The sequence below is a fragment of the Vicugna pacos genome, chromosome 11, assembly GCF_048564905.1.
Source record: "Vicugna pacos chromosome 11, VicPac4, whole genome shotgun sequence".
Lineage (NCBI taxonomy): Eukaryota > Metazoa > Chordata > Mammalia > Artiodactyla > Camelidae > Vicugna > Vicugna pacos.
In genome coordinates this window covers 24,022,531-24,046,354 of record NC_132997.1, presented here as the reverse complement: position 1 = coordinate 24,046,354, position 23,824 = coordinate 24,022,531, and the positions used below count along the sequence as shown (strand labels likewise).

The 23,824-nt window shown below is 36.5% G+C and overlaps 1 long non-coding RNA gene across 3 annotated transcripts in view; it reads left to right on the top strand.

The window, feature by feature from the left end:
* The window catches only part of LOC140699219 (uncharacterized), an 83,894-nt gene that overhangs the window by 55,177 nt on the left and 4,893 nt on the right, over positions 1 to 23,824 (top strand). For all 3 annotated transcript variants that reach the window (XR_012077231.1, XR_012077230.1, XR_012077229.1), the window contains one exon: positions 19,925 to 20,033. This is a non-coding gene — a long non-coding RNA (uncharacterized lncRNA). The remainder of the gene's footprint in view (positions 1 to 19,924; positions 20,034 to 23,824) is intronic.

Sequence of the window (23,824 nt, the reverse complement as noted above, 5' to 3'; positions counted from 1 at the left end):
AAAGGAGCCACTCTCAGTGAGGTGGGAGTGGGAGATGGGGACACTGATAGACTACTATAAAAGTCTTGTAAGTGAGGTGCACACAAAATTCTGCTTCATATTCTTTTTCTTTAAAACTTGCAGCTGTTTTATTGATCACTTTATCACACTTCCCTGTAGTGGAAATATATGAATAAACAGATTTAAGGGTTGTTTAAAAATTTTCCTGTCATGATAAAACTTATTATTCCAAGTAATCAAAACAAATATATTTCAACTATTTATGAATAAGTATTAAACACAAAAGTAAAGTTTTATTGGAAATATGTCTTACAGAGATCGAGTTGCATGGATTTTTTGGAAACTAGTGCATTTTCTTAGTGGATGAGAACTACCACAAGGAAAAATAGTTTAGCATTAATTCTACTTCAAGGTCAATTCCATGAATGTAAGCACTGAGAAAACTTGTTTGCATAAATAAGTAGATGTGAGTGAATGCAGTTTTGTTATAGTAATGCCTCTCAGTTTTTGGAATTGCTCCTGAATAATATGCCACCGAAGAGCTATCAAAGGAAAAATACTTTTACTTTTTACTTTTAATGATCTAGCAGCTGATAACTCTGATTAGGTTCTCTTTCAATTTAATTGAAATCCAGTATAGTCATCCCTTGGTATCTGCACGATCCCCTCCAAGGATACCAAAAGTGACTGATGCTCCTGGGTGTTTCTCTATATTCATGGGTTCCGCATCCTCAGATATGGGTGACTATAACTGAAAACCCCTTGACTTGTAAAAGGATATGTTCTCACTCACCAGTTAGTTGTTCCTTTCTTTGATGTATTTGAGGGGTTTGCACCATGAGGGGATTGCACCTCCATAAGGTTTTCCATGTTCTTTATGAGTATGTTTTTGGTAAAGAACATGTAACTAGACTTGTTAATCCTATTATGAAATGCTCTGCCCTTTATATTGAGTATTTAACCTGATTTCATTTTGTTGTGGTTACACATTTAAATTTATAGCAGATTGACTTCAACATCCTGCAGATAACTGCTCCTTTACAGCTTTGTCCCCACTTCTTGATGTCAAAATATTACATCTAAAATAGAAACAAATTATTATTTTAAATGTCTTATTCTCTAAATTATGTAGAAAAAAAATTTGGAATTACAAATCACAGTTACATTATTAAAAAACTTTTATTCTAAATTTTTAAAAATGTATAACTCACATCATGTAGAAAATAGAAAGTACAGTTATAAATAATTGTCATAGTAATACTACTTCTGTAATTGCCTATGTATTTCCTTTTATTGGATCTTTATTCATATGGTTTCAAGTTAACGTTTAACATCCTTTCATTTTACCTTGCAGGACTTCCTTGAGCATTTCTTGCAGGGCAGGTCTAGTGGACATTCACTCCCTCAAATTTGGTTTATGTGGGAATGTCTTGGTTTCTTGGCTATTTAAAGAGCAGTTTTGCCAGATTTGTATTCATGGTTGACAGGTTTTTTTCATTTAGCTCTTTGAGCATTTTGACGCACTGCCTTCTGACCACTAAAGTTTCTGATGAGAAGTCTGAAGATAATCTTAATTGAGGATCCCTTGTATGTGATGAGTCACTTCCTCTTGGTGCTTTCAAGATTCACTCTGTCTCTAGAAAGTTTGATTGTAAGGTGTCTTGATATGAGTCTCTTTGATTTTATCTTAAAACTTGGAGTTTGTCAAACTTCATGGATGTTTGTATTCATGTCTTTCATTAAATTTGGGAACTTCAATTGAAACATTATTTCTTTGAATATCCTTCAAATATTTGTATGACTTTCTTTAAATGTTTTCTGTGCCCCTTTTTCTGTTTCTCTCTTCTTTCTCTGGGACTCCCACATGCATGTTTTGCTGTGATTGATGGTGTTTCTTAGGTCCCTTAGGCTCTGTTCAGTTTTCTTCAATATTTCTACTTTCCGTTCCTCAGCCTTGATGATGTCTATTGTCCTATCATCAAGTTCATTGATTCTTTTTTCCATCAGCTCAAATCAGCTTTTGAATATCCATATGAATTTTTCATCTCAGTTAATGTACTTTGAAGCTGCATAATTTCTTTCTGGTTTCTTTTTAGATTTTCTATCTGACTGATTTCCATTTTGTTCACATATCATTCTTCATATTCTCCACATTTTTCTTATCTGAGCATCAGTAAAACAGTTGTGTTAAAGTCTTTGTCTGATATACCTGCCATTCAGTCTTCTGTAGTGATGGATTCTTTTGATTTTTTTCTTTTGCATGGGCTATACTTTTCTGTTCCTTTGTATCTTTTGTGATTTTTTTGGTTGTACACTGGTAAACAATGGTAATAATGTCATAACTCTAGAAAAAACAGATTTTCCCCCTTTGCAGGGTGTGCTGTTCTTTCTTTTCTGTTAATTTTTTTTATTGATATAGATTCTCTGTGTGAAGAATCAGCCTGATGTGTAAACATAATGTCTTCTTAAGTCTTTTCTGGGCCCTTCCTTGGGTAAGCACAGTCACTTTTTAATTTTCCCAATATTTGCAATTGTTTTTTAATTTCCTAATTGTTAATCTGGTTCTGAAAAGGGAAAAGGCAAAAAAAAGGGGGTGGGCCCAAATAAACGAAGGGGCTTGTGTCACTGTGGGGTAGTGCATCAGTGGCATTCTGCTTCTTTGCACCTCTTTGATCAGCAGTCTCAGCCGTCAGAGCACAGATCCCCAGTATTTGGAGGACTTTATTCTTTTTATCCACTCTAGCTCCTGTAAGGAGCTGCTACTCTGCAATGGGCTGAAATTCATTGAAATAAGCCAAAAACACCATCCAAGCCTACTCCTGGACATTGCAAGCCTCAACGGAGCCCAGAGTTCCAAAATCCTACATACGGACAGATTCTGCCAGTGCAGTTGTTGTCTGTGTAGGTCTATCTGTGTGGTGCTCCTATTCCATCATGTTTTCAGAATTCTCTTACATTCCTTTATATAGCTGAGTAATATTCCGTTGTTTGTAAATACTACATTTGTTTATCCATTCATTGATGAATCCACCTATTGATGGAAATTTGGATATTTCCTACCTTTTGGTTATTTTGATAGTGCTGCTATGAATATGTGTGTGTATGTAGTTCCTGAGTGTGTGTACACACACACATAGATATGAATATGGAATTTCACACATCATGTCAAATATGACAGTTTTACGTTTAATTTTTTGAGGAACAGTCAGAACTATTTTCTATAGCATCTTAAACCAGTTTTTCATTTCCACCAGAAATGTATGCTGGTTTCAGATTCTGTAATTCTGGCCAAAACCTGTTTTCCATTTTTCAATTGTACTCATACTAGCATGGGCCAAGTGGTACCTCATTGTGGTTTTGATTTCCATTTCCCTAATGACTTGTGAGGTTGAGCATCTTTCTATATTTGAACATTAAAAAAACAACAACAGCAGACTTTGGAGAAATGTCCATTCAAGTGCTTTGCACATATTTTAATTGGTCCTTTTTGTTGAGTTGTCAGAGTTCAGTGTATATTCTGGATATCAGACCTATATTAGATACATGATTTGGAAATATTTTCACCAATAGTGGAAATTTAGTTTCCTTTCTGATAAGATCCTTTGATGCACACAAGTTTTAATTTGAGATGAAGTCCAATTTATCTGTTTTTACTTTTATTTTTTATGCTCTTGCTGTCATATATAAGAATACATTGCTAAATCTTATGTTTTCTTCTAAGACTTTTGTGACTTTAACTCATATTTAGGTTCATTTTGAGTTAATTTTTGAATATAGCGTTGAGGTAGTTGTCTAACATCATTCTTTCCCAGTGTTATGCACTTGTCCCAGGACCAGACTATTATTTCCCCATTGAAAGGGTTTGGCCCATTGTTGAAAATCAGTTGTCCATAGTGCATGTGCTTATTTCTGGACTCTGTATTTTTCCATTAGTCTTCATGTTTATACTTATGCCAGTACCATACTGTTTTGAGTACTGTAGCTTTGTACTACTTTTTGAAATGAAACTCCTCCTAATTTGTTCTTTTTGTTTGTTTGAGATTATTTGGACTATTTAGGACTGCTTGCAGTTCCTTAATTTTGAGTATCAGCTTTTCCATTTGTGTAGAAAAGACTGTTGGAATTTTAATAGGGATTGCATTGAATCTTCAGATCATTCTTGGTAGTATTACCACTTTAACAATATAAAATCTTCTAATTCATGAGAATGGAATATGTTTCTATTTATTTAGGTTTTTCATTTCTTTTACAATTTTTTTGTAGTTTTGGATATCCTTCATTAAATTTATTGTTAGGTATTTTACTCTACTGGATGGTATTTTAAATACATTTTTTTAAATTTACTTTTTGTGTTGTTCACTGCTTGTATAGAGGGGAAAATCTCCTGATTGTTGTGTGTTGATTTTGCACTCTGCAACCATGGTGAAATTCATTTATTAGCTCTTGTAGCTTATTTTGTGGGGTTTGTGTGTGTGTGTGTGTGTGTAGTGTGTGTGTGTAGTGTGTGTGTGTGTGCATGATTTTCTCTATATAGGATAATATATTCAAATAGAGATAGGTTTACTTCTGCCTTTCCAATATGAGTGTATTTTATTTTTCCAAATCACTCTGTCTAGAACTTAAATTTTTTATTTTTTATTTTTTATTGAGTTACAGTCATTTAACAATGTTGTGTCAAATTCCAGTGTAGAGCACAACTTTTCAGTTACACATGAACATATGTATATTCATTGTAACTTATTTTTCACAGTGAGCTACCACAAGATCTTGTATATATTTCCCTGTGCTATACAGTATAATCTTGTTTATCTGTCCGCATCAACAGTATTTTGTCTGTATCTACAAATTTTTTAATCCCAGTCTGTCCCTTCTCACCCTCCACCCCCTTGGCAACCACAGGTTTCTATTCTGTCTATGAGTCTGTCTCTGTTTAGTATTTATGGGGTTTTTTTGTTTTTTTTAGATTCCACATATGAACGATCTCATATGGTATTTTTCTTTCTCTTTCTGGCTTACTTCACTTAGAATGACGTTCTCCAGGAACATCCATGTTGCTGCAAATGGCATTACGTTGTCGGTTTTTATGGCTGAATAGTATTCCATTGTATCAATATACCACATCTTTATCCAGTCATCTGTTGATGGACATTGAGAGGCTGTGGAGAAAAGGGAACCCTCCTACACTGCTGGTGGGAATGCAGTTTGGTGCAGCCACTGTGGAAAACAGTATGGAGATTCCTCAAAAGACTAGGAATAGACCTACCATCTGACCCAGGAATCCCACTCCTGGGCATATATCCAGAAGGAACCCTACTTCAGGATGACAGCTGCACCCCAATGTTTATAGCAGCACTATTTACAATAGCCAAGACATGGTAGGAGCCTAAATGGCTAGAACTTTTAGTACAATAGTGAACAGAAGTTTTGCAAATAGGCATCCTTGTTCTGTTCTTCATCATGAGGAAGCTTTCAGTCTTTCACCAGTAAGTATGTTTTTTTAGGCTTTTCATACTTGCCCTTTATCATGTTGAGGAACTTTGCCTGTGTTCTTTATTTTCTTCATGTTTTTATCATCAAATGGTGTTGGATTTTTTTGTCCTGCATCAGTTGAGATGATCATGTGGTATTTTTTCATTTGTTTTACTGGGGTGGTGCGTTACATTGATTGATTTTTAGTATGATAACCATCATTCTATTCCTGGGATAAATCCCACTTCATCATGGCATATAATCCTTTTAATATGCTGCTGAATTCAGTTTCCTAGCATTCTGTTGAGGATTTTTGCATCTGTATTCTTAAGGAATGTTAGTCTTTGATTTTGTTTCCTTATGAAGTTTTTATCTGGCTTTGGTATCAAGATAATGCTGAACTCATAGAGTGAGTTAGGAAGTATTCCTAGCTTTTCTATTTTTTTGGAAGAGTTTGAGAAGGATTGGTAATTCTTTAATCATTCATTAGAATTCACCAGTGAAGCCATCTAGTCCTTGACTTTTCTTTGTTTTGCTGTTTTTCATGACTGATTCTGTTTACTTGTTACATGTCTGTTGGCATTTTGTATTTCTTCTTAAGCCAGTTTTGGCAATTTGTGTTTTTCTAGGAATTTGCCCATGTCATCTAGTTATCTAATTTATTTGGTGTACAGTTGTTCATACTATTCTCTTTAAATGATTTCTTCCTGTAATGTATCCACTTTCATTTCTGATTTAGTTCCTTGTGTCTTCTTTCTTTTTCTTAGTCAACATAGTTTAGCTAATGTTGTTTTATTCAAGGAATTAACTTTGGGATTGACTGTTTTTCTCTCTGATTTTTATTCTCTTTTCATTTGTCTTTGCTCTAGTATTTATTATTTCCTTCATTTTGTTGGTTTGCGTTTCATTTGCTCCTCTTTTTCTAATTTCTGAAGATGTAAAGTTATGCTATTGATTTGAGATCATTCTTCTTTCTTAATATAGGCATGTACTACTATAAATCTCCCTATATCTTTGTCTTTAGGCTGCATCCTATAAATTGAGTTATTTTGTGTTTTCTTTTACTTTTGTTTCTAAGTGTTTTCTGATTTTCCTTGTGATTTCTTCTTTGACCCATTCATTGTTTAAGAATGCATTGTTCAATATCCACATATTTGTAAAATTTCCAGTTTTCACTTTGTTACAGATTTCTAGCTTTATTCTGTTATGGGTGAAGTGCTTATGATGATTTTGTTCTTTTTAACTGTATTGATCCTTGTTTGTGGTCAAACCTGTGGTCTATCCTGTACAGTGCTTCTTTTGCCATTGGAAGAACATGTATTCTGCTAATGGTTGGTGGGGTATTCTACATACTTTTCTTATGTCTGTCTGTTTTATACTGTTGTTCAAGTACTCTGTTTTCTTATTGATCTTTTATCTAGACATTCTATTCATTGATTGAAGTGGTGTAGTGAAATCTCAACCTATTGTAGAACCGCTTCCTTCTCCCTTCTAGTCTGTCAATATTTGCTACATATATTTTGGTTCCCTCTTAAGTCCATACATGTTTTTGATTGATTGATTTTCTTCATGAGTTGATCATTTTCAAAATATATAATGTCCTTTGTGACTTAATAGTATATTTTTTCTGATATTAACATAGAGATCCAGCACTCTTTAGGTTACTATTTGCATGGATAACATTTTTCATCCTTTAGCTTTGAACATACTATGCCTTTGGATCTAGACTGATTCTCTTGTGGACAGCATATAGTTGGATCATGCTGTTGTTGTTGTTTTAGTCTGCCAATCTCTGCCTTTTAATTGGTGAACTTAATCCATCTCTGTTTAAAATAATTATTCATAAGGGAGGACATATGCAACTGTGTTCAATATTTTGTCTTATACCATCTATGTCCCTAATTTTGTCAGTTACTGCTTTCCTTTGTTTTTACTTGATTTGTTTGTAGTGTACTGACTTAATTTCCTTGTCGTTCTCTCTTGGGTATGTAATTTAAATATTTTCTTAGTGGCTACCATGGTGATTATTTCTAACATTTGAAATTTATAACAATCTAGTTTAAATTGATAGCATTTTGGCATCGAGAGCATGCAAAAATTCTGCTCCTCTACTTCTCTGTCTACCCTCACCATGTTGTTGCTTTCCCAAATTGCACCTTTATCCGTTTTGTATCTAATAACATACAATTATTTCTTATGTATTTGTCTTTTGAATCTTGTAGGGGAAAAAAAGTGGAGTTGTAAACCCAAGTGCAATAACTTATATAGTTATCTTTACTGGAAGTCTTTATTTGATGGCTTGTGTCAGTTAACTGTCTTATATCCTTTCATCTCAACCTGGGGCTCTCCCTTTAGCATTTCTTGCAGGGTAGGGCTGGTGGTAATGAACTCCTTTGGCTTATGCTTATCTGGAAATATCCTCATTTTTCGTCGATATAAAATGTTCAGTTGACAGGTATTTTTTTTTTTCCCTTCAGCACTTTGAATATATCAACCCAGTGCTTTCTGGCCTCCTGGGTTTCTGCTCAGAAATCTGCTTTTAATGTTACTTTGGATCCCTTGCATTTGATGATCTGTTTTTCTCTTGCTGCTTTAAAGATTCTTTCCTTTGTGTGTTTGATTGTAATATGTCTTGGTGAATGTATTTTAAGTTTATCCTACTTGACACTCTTTGAGTTTCTTGGGTGTATAGATTCATGTTTTCCTTGAAATTTGGGGAATTGGGGGCCATTATTTCTGCAGTTATTCTTTTCTCTCCTCTCTCTGTCATTCTCCTGCAACTCCATAGTGTTTGTGTTGGTCTGCTTGATGGTGCCGCATAGGTCATTTCTGTCATGTTTACTTTTCTTCATTCCTTTTTGCTCTGCTCCTCAGAGTTGATAATTTCAATTTTCCTATCTTAAGTTAGATGATCATTTTATGCAGTCTCAAGTCTTATTAAACTCCTGTAGTGAATTTTTCATTTCAGTTATGGTAATTTTCAGTTACAGAATTTCTATTGGGTTCTTTGTTTTAATTTCTGTTTATTGATATTCATTTTTCATTTATAAATTGTTTTCCTGGTTGCATTTGTTTCTTTGTTTTATAGTTTCTTTTTGCTTTTTGAGTATATTTAATACAGTTGATTTTATTTTAAGTCTTTGTTTAGAAAGTTCAGTGTTTGATCTTCTTCAGGGGCATTTCTGTCAATCATGTTTTTCCATTGATTTGGCCGTACTTTCCTATTTCTTTGTATGACTTGTGATTTTGTTGTTGTTGTTGTTGAAACTGGACATTTTGCATATTATAATGTTATTGTATGTGGTATAATATAATTCTAGAAATTGCTTTCTTGCTTTTCTCCAAGTTTTGCTGTTCTTGATTGTCGAAGGCTTCAGTTATCCATATGACTTTTCCAAACTGCCTTTTTCCCCCACAAAGTCTGTATTTCTTGTCATGTGTGGTCATTGAATTCTGTGTTCTTTTAGCTTGTGTTCAGTTAGTGTTTTGACAGACTTTTCCTTGTAGGCAGGGATAAAACAAAAACTAAAAAAAACCAAAAAAAACAAAAAAAACTTCCCAAACCTCCATCTTTCACACTCTTTGGAAATTGGCTGTGTGCTGGGGTTATTCTTCAGGACTCAGCATGTCCATGTTCAACTGCCCCAGCCTTCACATCCTGCTTGCAGTGTTGTAGAGACAGGCTGGAGGTGAAAGCTAAGGGTCTCTGAGGTCTTTTCTAGGCATTCATTCTGTCCTGGGCATGTGTATGGCTTTCTAAATTCCCTGATGTACAAAAGTGGTTTTGATTATCTTAATTTCCCAAAGAAGATAGATACTCTGTCGACTTTTTCCCCAGGCTTCAGGTGATCTGTTCTGTCTCTACTGTAATCTTTTGCCCAGGTAAGTATGAGTTTTTCTTATTTTTGAGCAGTGCAGAAACCCCTGCTTTTTTTCCCCTATAATTAAAAATTATTGGGGTTTTTTTTGGTATACTTGATTTACAGTATTATGTTAGTTTCAGGGATATAACATAATTTGATATTTGTGTATATTGCAAAAGGATAAACGAGGTATGATCCTTTGCAAGTGTTTACTCCTTTCCCCTATATTGCATGTTTTATAGAAATCATTTTACTAGTTTGCTTACATGCTGAATATTAATATTTTTTCAATTCTTCACTATTCTGTATTTGTTCCAAGATTCCTTTTGACTTGATGGCACTGATGCCATTAGATAGGTGCCCTAAATGGGCTCCCAGATGACTGTTACAATCCACAGCCACTGAGAAGAGGATGATATCACACATTTGAAAAGAAGTAAGGGTAGATTGTATTTCAAGTTACTATTTGTCTTTTCTTGAATCAGTAGAGAAAGGTATGGCACAAACAAACCTTTGATGCCAGGCAAAACTGAATTTGAATGCTAACTGGCTGCACTTTACCAGTTGTTTGTAACCTCAGCCTAGTTACTTAATTTCTATGTTTTTTTCCATTAATAATGAAGCACTAATAATTAAGACTTGCCTAAAAGTATGCAGGTTATTTTGTTGTCCCAGTGTTAAAGGTAATTTGTGAAAATAGGAGTTCTTGAGCTGTAGAAAAGCTGTGATTTAAAAATAGTCATATGTGAGGCCCTTCATGGTGCTACCCTTTATTAGCTCATATAATTCCTACAGTTTTGGAGTTAGCTTTCACTTTTACATCATTATAGAGTTGATGAATACTAGTGAATAAAGTTTTATATATAGAATATACTCGGAATGATTTATTCAAGGGAACATTGTAAGTGGGTGAGATATTTTACCTGAGTTTGAGTTCACTGCAAGAAATGACAGTAGACTTGTCATTTTTTCTTTTTTGTCAATTTTTTCATCTCATTTGCCTACTTGAGAACTTGTCTTCATAGCTTTAGATTTTCAACTGATTGGTGAAAGAATGCCACTACTCATATATCAGGGGGTCACAGTCTCTGAGTCCTGAGCACGTGACAATGTCCATGATCATTATGGAGGGATGCTTAAGGTACATGTACTTCCTCGGGAAGTTAACAGTCTTATGCTACTTGTACAGTAAACCACAGAACCACTTCCTTTCCATTTATGACCCCAATAAGTGTCTTCTCTGGCTTTACCAGAAACTAGTTAATGCTGATGTCTTATATTCTCAGTGATTTATTATGTCATATGTTTCTCTGTCTTGGATTCTGCTGTTTCAACAGATTGAATTCTGGAATATTTTATACAGTGTGTTCAGGGATTTATGGTTTTTAGTTTTATGATCCACTTCTTTTTCTTTGTTGTATGAATGCCTGTTTGGCTGCTTGTAAATAGCTATAGTCATCAGAAAATTGTAAGCCTCTCTCTTTCCATTTCCTTCTATTACTGATTTTTACTGAGGATGAATCAGGTGTCAGTTTGAGTCTCATTCCTTTGTGGCCAGTCATTGCTTATTTACTTTCATAGGCTTTAAAGATTTTTAGGATTGTATTTCAGAAATGTCATCAGATTGAGCTATACATTTTTACTTTTTTCCCATAAATGTCTTTGTATTTACAAGTGTTAAAACGTGTTCTTTAAATCTGAAGATTCATGTATCTCTTCAGGCAGATGTTCTGTTATTTCTTCTTTTGTTTCCTCTATTCTACGCGGTCTGTCCTGGAATTTCTTTTAGAGTAGTTTTTATCTCTTGGATTCATCCATATTTTATAAACTCTTCAATAGTTCTTTGATTTTCATTTTTATGAGAGGTTTATATTATTTTGTATTCATTATCCAATTTGTTTTCTAGTAGCCTTTTGACAGCATTTATCTTATGTTTCCCCAATTAAGAAAATGTGATGATTTCATTTTCAAGTACTCTCATTCTCTCTCATGGATTCTTGTAGCAGTCTTTATTTTAACATCTATTTTGTCCAAGTATTGCTACTCCAGCTTTCTTTTGGTTTCCATTTGCATAGAATATTCTTTTCCATCCCCTTACTTTCAGCCTGCGTGAGTCTCTAGCTCTGAAGTGGGTCTCTTATAGAAACTGTATATATGGGTCATGTATTTTTTTAAACTAATGATAGACTTTATTTTCCAGAGCAGTTTCAGGTTCACAGCAGAATTGAGCAGAATATACAGAGGTTCGCACATAGCCCTCCCCACCCACACATATATACTCCCCTTCCCTCAACCTCCCTCATCATGTAGCATATTTGGTGCAATTGATGAACCAACATGGACACACTACTATCAACCAAAGTCCATAGTTTACAGAAGGGTTCACTCTACATGCTGCACATTCTATAGGATTTGACAAACGCATCATGACATGAAGCCACCACTATAGTATCATACAGAATAATTTTATTCCCCTAGAATTCCCCTGTGGTCCATCTGTTCATTCCTCTCTCCCTCCATCTCTCCAAACCCCTGGAAACCACAATCTTTTTTTTTTTTGTTCCTGTATCTGTGCCTTTTCCAGAATGTCATTTGTTTGGAATCGTACAGTTTATAGCCTTTTCAGACTGACTTCTTTCATTCAGTAATATGTCTTTTAATTTTCTTCCATGTCTTTCACGGCTTGATAGCTCATTTCTTTCTTTCTTTTTTTTTTTTACTGCACATATGTGTTTTAATTTACATATATGTATTGTTCATTGTTTCTAAAAATGTTTAGAGTTTTGGCTTACATAGTTATCAAAGGAATAAAGCCAAACAAAAAATAAGAATTAATGCAAAAAGATACATACACCCTGCTATTAACAGCAACATTATTTATGATTGCCAAGATAAGAAAGCATCCTAAGTGCACATCAATAGTTGAATAGCTAATGAAGATGCAGCATATATATATGTAATGGAATACAGCTCCCCCATAAGAATCAATGATATTTTTGCTGTTTGTGGCCCTTAATTCACTCTTTTTTTGTTTTTTTCACTTCAAGAACCAGAGTTTTTTACCTGGCATAAACATTTCCATTACATCAAAATACCTAGATATAAACTTAACCACAGGGTTTACCTATACTCCAAAACTCAAAATGATACAAGGAAATGGAAAGATTTCTTGTGCTCTTGGATTGGAAGAATCAACACTATCAAAATTGGCCACACTACCCAAAGCAACCCACAGATCCAGCACAACCGCTCTCAGAATACTCAGCAACACTCCGCACATAACTAGAACAAACAATTGCAAAATTTATAAGGAACCACAAAAGATATGGGTCTCATTTTTCTATCCATTCAGCCAGTCTGTATCTTTGGTTTCAGCATTGAATCTATTTACATCGTATGTTCTTATTGCCATCCTCTTCTTATTCTGTTTTCTTGAGGTTGATGACGAGAGAAATTTAACATTTGTTGTAGAACTGGTTTTCTGGTGCTGATTTCTTTTAGCTTTTGTTTATCTGTGAAGCTTTTGATTTCTCAATCAAATCTGAATGAGAGCCTTGCTGAATAGAGTATTCTTGGTTGTAAGTTTCCCCCTTGCATCACTTGAAATACATCGTGCTGCTCCCTTCTGGCCTGTAGAGTTTCTGCTGAAAAATCAGCTGATAACCTTATAGGAGTTCCCTTGTATGTTATTTATTGCTTTTTTGTTCCTGATTTTAATATGTTCTCCTTATCCTTAACTTTTATCAGTTTGATGACTGTGTGCCTTGGTGTGCTCCCCTTTGAGCTGATTCTTTGTGGAACTCCCTGTGCTTCCTGGACTTGGGTGACTTAAATTTCCCAAGTTAGGAAAGTTTTTGGTGATTATCTCTCCAAAAACTTTCTGAGGTTCTTCCTCTCTCTTCTCTTTCTGGGACCCCTATAATGTGAACATTAATGCACTTCATGTAGTCCCAGAGTTGTCTTAAACTATCTTCATTCTTTTCATTCTTTTTCCTTTTTTCTGTTCTGCAGTAGTGATTTCCACTAATCTGTCTTCTAGCTCACGGATCCGTTCTTCTGCCTCATTTAGTCTATTCTTGTTTCCTTCTAGTGTGTTACTCATTTCAGTAATTTTATTCTTCAGCTCTGTTTGGGTATTCTTTATATTTTCTGACTCTTTGCTGAAACCTCCCCCAGTGCATCTGTACTTCTTCTGAGTCTCTGAACATCTTCACCATCATTAGTCTAAACTCCTTGGATAGTTTACCTATCTACTCATCACTTAGTTCTTCTTCTGGAAATTTATCTTCTGTCTTGACGTAGAAGATATTTCTCTGCCACCTCATACTTTCCATCTTTCTATTTGTATCTTTAGGTAGATTAGTTATGTTTCTCAGCCTTGGAGAAGTGGCCCTCTGTGGGAGTCATCCTGTGTGTCCCAGCAGTACACTCCTCTCTTGTCACCCAAGGCCCAGAGTCCAGCTGGTCCCATGGCAGAGTCTGGTCTGTGTTTGTGGACTCCTTCCACAGTCTTTGGCATTGCTGCATTCTTATTTTTGGTGCCTGCTCCCTGTTGGATGAGGCTGAACTAGAGGCTTATGCAGGTTTCTTGGCAGGAGAAGTCAGTGCCTGGCCACTGCTGGGTGAAGGTTGGTCCTGGACCTCTGATGGTTAGAACCCTGTTTAGGCACATGTCTAGAGGTGTTTACAGCTCAGGAAGACTGCTGATGGGTGGGTCTATGTCTTTGTGCTGATGGCCCTATCAAGATGACAGCCTCCAGGAAAGCTCATGTAGATGAACACTCCCAGAATGTCCACCACCAGCTTTTATGTCCACTGGGTGAGCCACAGCCGTCCCCTAACTCCCCAGGAGAACTTCCAAAACCAGCAGGCAGGTCTGGCCCAGATTCCTATGAAATGACTGCTTCTGCCCTTGGACCTGGCACACATGAGATTCTGTGTGTGTTTCCCAAGAGAATGAAGTCTCTGTTTCCCCCCACTCCCATGGGGATCCTGCAGTTAAGTCTTGCTGGCCTTCAAAACCAGATGTCCTGGCGTCTTCTCCCAGTGCCAGAACCCTGGGCTGTGGAGTGCAATGTGCTGCTCAGTCTGCTCACTCCTGCGGGTTGGCCTCTGCTACTTAATTATTCTTCAGCATGTGGGTTGCCCACTCGGTGAGTATGGGGCCCCGATTATACCACAAGAAAGCCCCTCCTGCTGTCCCTCTGCGGTTCCCTCTTTATGTTTCCAGTTGAAGATGATCTGTTTTGCTAGGTTCCAAACTTTTTGTTTTCAATGGTTGTTTACCAGTCAGTTGTGGTTTTGTTGTAGTCACGAGGAGAGGCTAGCTCGTGGTCCCAATACTGTGCCATCTTGACTCCTCTCTGATGGATTCTTATCGCCAACTGTTCTCACTTTATGTAGAAGCAGTATTCCCCTGAACATATTTGAGGATTCTATTTAGAATATTTCAAAATTTTCCCTTATTTTTGTACTTCCCCCCCTTTCTCTTTAGTCATTCTGTTCATTCTGGTGGCTTACTTTTAATGCTTTGGTTTTCCCTTCTTGTTTGATACGTCATCATTTTTCTCTCCTGTTTTTCTCTGAAAATTAGTTTGATTAGCACAGGTGACTCGGTAGGTAAGGATGCAGATATGGATGTATCTTAACACAGACTCTCACCAGAAGGTTCTGTAGGTGAGTGGGTAGGGGATGGACATGGGAGGACTCTCCTTCAGCCCAGGCAGAAAGGAGGCAGGCAAGCAAGCAGGAGGTCCCCCTTCAGTTCTTGAAATGGAGAGTGGTATATCCTGAAATTAGAGCACTAAGATCTGTTTCATTAAGTAGTTGCTTTAAAAGAAGCTACATGCTGTTATGGAGGATTGAAGTGTGAGTAGCTGCATTCTTAGTTAGCTTCACTTTGGGAAGAACTGTCTGTGTTGTCCATATAGAGTCATCTTTTGGTATCTGCAGGAGGTTGGCTCCGGGTCTGCCCATGGATACCAAATCTGCATACACTCAATTTTCTTACATAAAATGATGTAGTATTTGCATAAAACCTACTCACATCTTCCTGTGTATTTTATTTTTTAATTTTTCTCACTTTTATTGAGGTAAAATTGACATATGGCACTGTATACATTTAAGATGTACAACATAATGATTTGACTTACATCATGAAATGACTGCCACAATATACTTAATTAATATTCATCATCTCATATACATACAACATTAAAGAAATAGAAAAAAAAAGTCTCTCTTGTGCTGAGAACTCTAAGGATTTTACACTTAACAATTATCATTTATAACATACAGCAATGTTAATTATCTCTATCCTGTTGTATATTTCATCCCTAGTACTTACCTTATAACTGAAAGTTTGTACCTTTTGTTTACCTTCATCTGTTTCCCTCTCCTCCTGCCTCCCTACCCCACCTCTGGTAGCCACAAATCTGATGTCTTTTTCTATGAGTTTGTTTGCTAGTTTTGGGAATATAATTTACCCGTAGAACTAAGTTAGTTCCTGGTACACAACATGGTGATTCTGTATACATTTCAAAATGATCACCATGTTAAGTCGAGTTATAATGTTACTGTACAAAGATATTATATAATCACTGACTATATTCCCTACACTGTATATTTTGTACCTGTGACTCATTTATCTTGTATAATAAAAGTTTTTGCCTCTTTAATATCCCTCACCTATTTCACATGCAATATAATGTGTATGTGCAGTCAGACTGTAATAATTCTACCTAATAAAACTGAAAAAGGGAAAGAAAAGTCCCTCAGCTTTTTCTCTCCTTACCCCACCTCCCTCCCCACTGGCACCCACCTGTTTGTTCTCCGTGTGACTTTGTTTCTGTTTGGTTATGTTTGTTCATTTGTTTTAATTTTCAGATTCCACATATAAGTGCAATCATATAGTATATGTTTTTGATTTATTTCACTTAGCATAATACTTTCTAGGTTCATCCAGTGTTGCCACAAATGGCACGATTTCATTCTTTTCTATGGTTGAGGAATATTCCATTTTGTGTGTGTGTGTATTTATGCATATATATATATATATATAGCATATCTTCTTTATCCAGTCATCTGTTGATGGACACTTAAGTTGCTTCCATATCTTAGCTATTGTGAATAATGTTGCATTGAACACAGGGGTACAAATTTCTTTTCAAATTAGTATTCTCATTTTCTTCAGATAAACAGCCAAAAGTAGAATTGTTGGGTTGTATGGTAGTTTTACTTTTAGTATTTTGAGTATTCATACTGTTTTCCATATTCATTGGCTGCACTAATTTACATTCCCACCAGTAGTGCATGAAGGTTCCCTTGTCTCCACATCTTTGCCAACACTTGTTATTTGTTGTCTTTTTAATGATAGTCATCTGACAAGTGTGAGGTGATATCATTGTGGTTTTGATTTTTATTTCCCTGATGATTAATGATGTTGAGCATCTTTTCATGTGCCTGTTGGCCATCTGTATGTCTTTGCAACAATGTCTGTTCAGTCCCTTGCCCATTTTTAATTGTTGTTTTTATTCTTGTCAAGTTGTGTGAGTTTTTTTGTATATTTTAGATATTAACCCCTTGTTCGATTTATCTTTTGCAAATATCTTCTCCCATTCAGTAGGCAGCCTTTTCATTTTGTTGCTGATTTCCTTCAATGTGCAAAAGCTTTTTAATTTGATGTAGTCCCAATTGTTAATTTTTGCTTTTGTTTCCCTAGCCCAAGCAGACATATGCAAAACATATTGCTAAGACTCATGTCAGACAGTGCACTGCCTGTGTTTTTTGGGAGAAGTTTAATGGTTTCAGGTCTTTCGTTTAGGTCTTTGATCCATTTGAGTTTATTTTCCTATGTGGTATGAGAAAGTAGACTGGTTTGATTCTTTTGCAAGTAACTATCCGGCTCTGCCAGCACCATTTATTGAAGAAGCTGTATTTCCCCCATTTGTATACTCATGCCTTCATTATGGTAGATCCTCCCATATAATTTATAGTCTCTAGATTACTCTGATGCCCCACCCAATATAAATACTATGTAATAGTTGTAAACACAGTGTAAATTTTATGTAAGTAATTGCTGGCATGTGGCAAATTTGGTTTTGCTTTTGGAAATTTTTCCTCAATATTTTCAATCCATAGTTGGTTGAATCTGTGGATGTGGAACCTGGACATAAGAAGGGCTGATTGTATATAGATTTATTATTTTTTAATGTGTCCCAGCTTTAGAGAATGGTTGCTCATCAGCCTTAGTCTTCACTGACTGCTGGATCTCCACAGAGTAGGGGGCCGCCAATGTGCCCTGGCAGTCAAGTATTTTGTCATTGAGTCAGCCATCCGACTACCTGTGCTGACCCTCGCCTGGTTGGAAGGCTTAGAGCTTGGTGGTCTCTGGCTGTGTTTGGAAGCCACCGCTTCTGCCTACCTGTGTTTCTATGAATTGTAGGCACCGTGCCTCCAGTTTCGTTCATCTGATGCGATTTGCTGATATTATCCAGAAGTTACATGAAATTATCTTTTTCAGTATTCTCTTATTTGTACATTTGTTTGTTTTATTTTTGTTTTATTGTTTCTTCCGCTTCTATTATTTTAGGCTTCAGAGGCAGATGTGTGTTTTAACTCCAGTATCTTTAATTGGAAATGTCAGATATTTGTGAAATTGTGCTCACTGTTTCCACTATTCTCTGTCATCTGGTTATGCTCTCACATTTCAGAAAATTTCTTCTCAGCCTTCATAGCCTAGTTTTCTTTTTTTCTACCAGCCACTCAAGTATTGCTGTTCCCTCAAGTTCTGTGCTGGTTTCTCTTTCCTCAGTGTGTCTCATTGCCATTTTCACCCACATCCTTATTTTCATAGTAGACCCCTCTCCTGAACTCCAGAATCCTCTGTCTCACCTTTAAGTGAATATTTCCACTTCTATGTTCTGAAGACATTTGGAGCCCTGTATGTAAGTCTAGTATCTGTTTCATTGTCACTGCTCTTCCTTCTGTTTCTCCAGACTTGACAAAAGTTTCCAGAACCTCCAGGGCAGATCATGCAGACCCTCTGGGAGTAAACTCTTCCTCTCTCCCTTTGCTCAGCAATTTCCCTGTTTAGCATCTTCAGTGCTGCCCCCCTTAATTTAGTCAATCCAGCTCCACCCTACTCTGGGATCATTGCTTCCTCACTGACAATTAGTTTGTGTAACTAGGACAGAGATGTGTATTCCCATAGCATGATTGGCTTCCTGCTGTTCACAGCAGGGACCTGCGGTGAGTGGAGGTGGGGGAAGGGAGGGAGGCAAGGCCCCAAGGGAGTGTGTAAGATGCTTCTGCACACATCATATGTTGCCAGTCCTTTAGGGCATGAGAAGAAAATATTAGCTTGTTCATTTACATTTTTATCTGAAAAATAACAGAATTAAGCTCTCTTCAAATGTGAATTGACAGCATTGACAGCATTGTATTTAATTTATAAATATAAATAAAACTGATGATTGCTCAAGAATTTTGGGGATGTAGGTGAGTGATTAAATATTTGGAGATCACTAACAGGATTTAAGTCAAATAGATTAGCTTGTTTCCTCCCCAGAATCTCTTCTCCCTGCCTCTACAGCCTTTGTTGTATCACAGGTTCAGACCTGCTCTCCTGTCCTGTTGTGCAGTCCATTGTCTAGCCACAGTTTTTCAAGTCTTTTTAACTTTCATTGATGTTCTGCCATATATTTATAGAGAAACTGCTATTTATATTTAATCACTGAAAGTTTTATCTGCTCAGTCAAATCCAAGGTGCTAACACTCACACGAACTTGCACAGAACCCCTTTATGATCTCTGTCTGCATTGTATGTGTTTGTAGTATGGGTCCTTTAAGTCCTATGTTAGGTATGTCTTTATATGTTTCATTATAAGAGTAAGTCCTTCCAGACCAGGAAGAGTTTACTATTCAACTTGGAATTCTCAAAATCTAGAGCAGATCTGGGCGCATGAGTGCATGCAGATATTTTTCCATTTAGTAGTAAATTAATTCACCAGTGTTATTTCTGCTGATTTCTTTTTCACTCACAAAGTATAGCACAAAACAAGCTATGTAGTAGAGGTCCTTTGTAACATTTCTGGTCAATTTTCAATAGTAAAAATGGTAAAAATTTGTATTTAAACACTTATTTTTTTCCCACATCACCTGATTTGGGCCATTTCAGGTTGAGTAGAAATATATTTTTCTAGGGATCCTTGTCATTCAGGGATGTACCTGTGGGCTTCACCAGGCAGAATGGTAGCACCTGGACCCTGCTTAGAGGATCCTGTGCAGGGACGTGATGCTGGAGAACTACAGCCACCTCCTCCCAGTGGGTGGGTAGCACTTGCTTCCCATGTAGTCCCCCCATTTACATGTCCTTTCTTATTTACGTGGAATTTTTGTAGAACATAATAATATTTAGGATGGGGATTCAGAGGTAAAGGATAATTTATCCCTTTTCTGTACCAGGAAGAATGTGTTGTTCTCTGTCCCATAACAGGATTAAATGAGCTTTTTTAAAAATGGACACTCTTTGAGGTATACTGTCCTCCTCCTTCAAAGGCCCCACAACTCATCCAATTTGTCTCATCATGCAGTGCTCATTTACAGCGTATTGCATCCCTAAACCAGAAGTGACCCTCAAGCTGGAACAAGGAGAGGAGCCTTGGATATTAGAGGAATAATCATGAAGCTGGAGTGTCCCAGGTGAGTTAGTGTGAGTCTGAGCCAGATGGAGTTTAGGAGGAAATTAGATCACAGAGTTAGTTCAGAGATTAAGGCCATTGAAATGATCTTCAGGAGTCACTTTTTAGTGGCTCTTGAACTTTGGAAGTAGCTTGCTGACATAACCCAAATACCCAGTGTCACAAAATCACCCAGTATCTCCTTTTGTCACTCTCATACCCAAATGGTTTCCTTTTTTTTTAAAGATATAAATTATATAGAGTTAAATACAGTGTTTAAGTTTTCAAGAACATACAATTTTATATATGTACAGACCCATATTTTCATTATGAAGGTTAACATATGGAACATTTCTTAGCACCCCAGGAGGCTCCCTGGTGTCCTCTTACCAGTAAGTAACATCTCTTCCTTCTATTATCATAGATCAGATTTGCCTGTTTTTAACTTCAGATAACTAGTCATACAGTATGCACTGTATGTGTACTTGCACTGTGTATATACATACGTACACACTATACATGTGTATATATACTACAAATACACAAAAATACATGTAGAATCTAGCTTTTTGGATCAGCACTGTGTTTGTGAGATACATGTGTATTATATATATTAGTACTTTATTGCTTTGTATTGCTGTGTAGTGTTCCATTGTGACTATTCCAGAATTTATCTGTCCATTTTATTATTGAAACACATTTAGGGTACATATTTGAAACATACTTGTTTTAGATAGATTTATTTTGAAATTTGGGGCATTTGAAAAAGGGTGTTATAAATTGTTGTATTTGAAGTATAGCTGATTTACAATATTATATTTGTTTCAGGTGCTCCATTTAAAGTTACTACAAGATAATGCCTATAATTCCCTGTGCTATACAATATATCCTTGTTGCTCATCTATTTTATACATTGTAGTTTCTGTTTCAAAAACCAGACCCCGAATTTGTCCCTCTCCACTTCCATCTCCCTTTAGTAACCATGTTTGTTTTCTGTATCTGTGAGTCTGTTTCTGTTTTGCATATACATTCATTTGTAAAATTTTTTAGTTTCCACATATAATTGATATATAGTATTTGTCTTTCTCTGATTCATTTCACTAGAGCATAATATTCTCTAGGTCCATCCACACTGCTGCAAAAGACAGATTTCATTATTTTTTATGACCGAGTAATGTTCCATTGTGTGTGTGTGTGTGTGTGTGTGTGTGTGTGTGTGTGTGTGTGTGTGTGTGTACGTACGTACCCCCCCATGTCTTTATCTGGTCATCTGTCAGTGGGCACTTATGTTGTTTCCATGTCTTGGCCATTGTAAATAATGCTGCTGTGAACATTGGGGTGCATGTATTTTTCAAATTAGTGTTTTTGTTTTCTTTGGATATATGCTCAGGTGTATTATCTGCAAACAGGGACAGTTAAACCACTAGCCCTCCAATTTGGACACCACTTACTCTGTGTGCGTGTGTCTATGATTGCTGTGATTAGGGCTTCCAATACTGTGTTGACAAGTGGAGATAGTGGGCATCCCTGTCTTGCTCCTGGATTTAATGGGAAGGCTTTCAGCTTTTCACCATCGAGTATGATGTTGGCTGTGGGTTTGTCATAAATGGCCTTTATTATGTTGAGCTATGCTCGCTCTATACACACTTTAATGAGAGTTTCTATCATGAATGAATATTGAATTTGATCAAATGCTTTCATCTGCACCTATTGAGATGATCATGTGATTTTTCCCTTCCTTTCATTAATGTGGTGTGTCACATGAATTGATTTGCAGGTAATGATCCATCCTTGCATCTCTCAAATAAATTTACCTACTTTATTGTGGTTTATGATTCTTTTTATATACTTTTGTATTCACTTTGCTAATATTTTGTTGAGTATTTTTCCATCTATATTCATCAGAAGTATTGGCGTATAATTTTATTTTCATAGTGTCTTTGCCTGATTTTGGTATCAGAGTACTTTTCACCTTGTGGAATGAATTTGGGCGTGTTCTGTTTTCTTCAGTTTTCAGGATAGTGTGAGAAGGGAGGTATTAGTTGGTCATTATGTGTTTGGTAGAATTTCCCTGTGAAGCCATCCAGTCTTGGACATTTGTTTGGAGAATTTTTTATTACAAAAAAAAAAAAACCATTCTACGTTTTTGATTTGTAGTTACCATAGCCTTAAGTTGCTAGCGCAGAAGCCCTGAGCGTTGGGTCAGAGCTGGTTCCATTCCTCAGAAGGAAGCAGCACAGGAGCAGGAGAGGCTGGACTGTGCGCCCACTGTACTAGTCCTGGCACATGTCAGTGTTCCAGGACACTCCCAGTCTGCCGTATATGACAGCACCAGTAATGCCCCCCATTCCATTCAATGCAGTGTCAGATCTAGTCCAGCTCTGTCCCCCATTTGTGCTCTCTCCTCAGCAGCAGCCTTCACCCTAGTGAGGAGCTGTGCCATGGAGCAAAAGGGGCAGGAGTGGGTACTTTGTGTAGTCTGGGCGGAAGTCCAGGGAAACCAGCCAGAGTCCTGGCAGTCTCAGTCGGCTTCCTCCACCTTCTTTTTTGAGCAGGCAAGCATGTGTGACATGCTCTTCATGAGTGGAGTGCCGAGTTTCTCACAGTGCCCTCTCCAGTCCCACTGATGTTCATACCAGCCAAGGGGCCTTGTCTTCCTGGTGTTGGGCCCCAGGGCTGGGGGTGCCCGGCATGTGGTTTGAACTCACTCCCTGGGGAGGATCTCTAAGCCTGTGTAATATCCCTCCTAGGGGTGCAGGTCTCGACCTGATCCCTTCCTTCCCAGCTCCCTGTGGGTTCTTTTTACAGCCTTAGTTGTGTAAGGGTCTTTCTGTGGGTCTCCAGATTGTTTTCAGTGAGAATTGCTCCAGAGATAGACGTATTTTTGATGTGTTCATGGAAGGAGATGAATTCAGCATTTTCCTCTACTGCCACTTTGATTTCCTTTTCCATAAATATTCTTCATGTGTATTTTGCAGGATGTTATTTTTGTTAGATGTATAACCAGAAATCAACTTGCTGAGTATAGAGTAGTCACATATTTAGCTTTAGTAATATTTAATTTAAACAGTTTTCCAAAATGTTTGAATTCAATTATACTGCCACCATCCTTGTGTGAGATTTCCAGTCGCATCACATCCTGTTAACGCTTAGTATTGTCAGTCTAATTAATTTTAGCCATTCTAGTCATTGTGGTGTGTTACCTCGTGAAATTTTAATTTCCATTTCTGTGATGATTAATGATTTTGAACATCTTTCCATCTGTTTGTTGCCTATTTGGATATCTCCTTTAGTGAAGTGAATATTCAGGTCATTTACTTTTATTATATTATTGGAATATTAGTCTTAGTCTATTGATTTATAGTATTTAAAAATACATTCCAAGAATGAATCTTTTGTCAATAGTATGTATTGAAAAATACATTTTTTGAAATGTCTTGTCATTTTCTTAATATCTTCTGATGAACAGAAAATTAAACAGACTATAATTTCTTCTACTGAATTGCAGTTTTGTCTTTGTCAAATATCAGGCAATCATATATGTATGATTATGTTCCTGGGCTTTCTGTTCTGTTCCATTGGCTGATCTATCCATGTTTAGGACAACACTACACTTATACTATTATAGTATTATAACTTAGTAATAAGTCTTGCTATCTGGAAGCGTTATTAGCCTTGTAGATTTGCTGTTTTCCTCAAGACTGCTTGACTGTTCTACAGCATGAATACAGACTGCTGCCAGGATTATCTTTCATCTACAGAATATATTATAATGATATCAATGTTTTTAGACATTCTGGACAATTCTGTGCT